The sequence below is a fragment of the Littorina saxatilis genome, linkage group LG8 (assembly GCF_037325665.1).
Source record: "Littorina saxatilis isolate snail1 linkage group LG8, US_GU_Lsax_2.0, whole genome shotgun sequence".
Classification (NCBI taxonomy): Eukaryota; Metazoa; Mollusca; class Gastropoda; order Littorinimorpha; family Littorinidae; genus Littorina; species Littorina saxatilis.
In genome coordinates, this window is record NC_090252.1 from 42913550 (window position 1) to 42915788 (window position 2239).

Below are 2239 nucleotides of genomic sequence, written 5' to 3' on the forward strand. Positions count from 1 at the left end.
CTTCTTGTCAATTTCACTGCCTTTGCCGCGAGCGGTGGACTGACGATGCTACGAGTATACGGTCTTGCTGAAAAATGGCATTGCGTTCAGTTTCATTCTGTGAGTTCGACAGCTACTTGACTAAATATTGTATTTTCGCCTTACGCGACTTGTTTTTCTTTTTTTCTTCTTTCTTAAATTTAGTCGATTTTAAATGAGGTTACTTCCCTTAGTCTCAGTATGGTTCGCAAAATGTGCCAAAAGTTTAGTTTTGTTGAGAAATAAAAACAAGTTGTAGGGTCGGAGGGAAAAATAGGTTCGGTCCGGTTACCCTAAACCAACATATATTTTCATTTGGCCTTAAAGCCCTGTAAATTGGACAGACTGTGCATACGTTTTTGGTATTCGGTATTTGGTTTATCTTATTGTCCTTGGGGAATTCGCTCAAGCAGATTCCCTAGAGATAGCCTACAGCGACAGATTCGTGCCACCCTTTTTCTTCCTTTTTTCTGCATGCGTGTATTCGTGTTTTCGAAGGCCTGACACTTTTACTGTGACATTGGGATCGTTATCGTGCGCACGAGTGCATCCTCATTTAAACCCAAAGCTTAACATAATGTATTATAATCCGTATGCATTAAAACCACATCAAGACGGTACGGACGAATAAGATAGTCATCGATAGAGACTTAAGGCGATATTCATATATATATAGTGAACAAGTGAGAAAAAAAACATGCCCAAGTCACAGGTTTCCTTTTTCTTCTCCAAGAAGGATGATGGAGTTTTCTTCTTCTTCTTCTTCTTCTTCTTCTTCTTCTTCTTCTTCTTCTTCTTCTTCTTCTTCTTCTTCTTCTTCTTCTTCTTCTTCTTCTTCTTCTTCTTCTTCTTCTTCTTTCATGTGCTCGTTCATGTGCTGAAAATCCCACCTTCACTCATGTTTTTGCATGAGTTGGTTTTTACGTGTATTACCGTTTTTACCCTGCCATTCAGGCAGCATACGCCGATTTTTGGGGAGGCATGCTGGGTATTTTCGTGTTTCTGTAACCCACCGAACTCTGACATGGATTACAGGATATTGTCCGTGCGCACTTGGTCTTGTGCTTGCGCTTGCGTGTATAAACGAAGAGGGATACGGCACCAGCAGGTCTGCACATAAGTTGACCTGGGAGATCGGAACATTCTCCACTCTTAACCCACCAGGCGGCCGCGGCCGGGATTCGAACTCACGACCTTCCGATTATGAGGCCGACGTCTTACCACACAAGATAAATCGGCATTATATATCATTGCGGAATTATAGAGTAGAATATCATGTTGAGCAACGTGTCATACGACAAAACAATACAAAGCACATTCATGTTACATGTGTGTGGTTAGATACTTAAGTGAATGACTTTTTTTTTCTTCTTCTCTCTTCATACATTCGTAACGATTTATGCTGCCCTCTCCATGAAAATGTACATTTATCTGAACTTACTTAATGCATGACTGTCTCAGCATCGATGTTCTCGTCCCACGCGCTTCATTCCTAGTCGGGCGGGGACGTAGCTCAGTTGGTAGCGCGCTGGCTTTGTAGCCAGTTGGTCGCTATCAGCGTGGGTTTGATCCCCACGTTCGGCGAGAGATTTATTTCTCGGAGTCAACTTTGTGCAGACTCTCTTCGGTGTCTGAACACCCCCGAACGAAAAAGATCCCACGTTCACAGCGAAAGTCTCAGGGCTTGGAAAACACGAAGACACGCATGCATCATCTCTCGTCTCCGATTATCATGATCGTATTTCGATACTTTGACGAGACAAACCCAATGCTGGTGTGTCGAAGAAGACAGCCACAGCGGGCTTGTTCGAATCAAAGTATCACACCATATATTCAACGTATTACCAATACCTGTCCCAATATAGACCAGTTGGTCTAGGAGGACGTTAAACCCTAATAGTCAGTCAGTCAGTCATTCCTAGTCTCACTTTTTTTCTCTTTTTTTCTTTTCCTCCCCTCCCTGTTGATCCTCCTGTTTTGATTAAGCTCCCCATACCCCCCTCCTACATTTTGTTCTTCTGGTTAATAATTGTGTTGTCCGCCATCATGACAACTTGTGTAACTTAGCATTGTTATGGTCACGTCAAATAAGCATTTGCTTGAGTTTGTGTCCTAGCTGCATTTTTGTCAATTGTTTCATGTCATGTATTTTGAATAAAATTGTGTTTCTTCTTCTGCGTTCGACGGTTCTTTCCTCTTTCGACCTAGACACAATCATTTG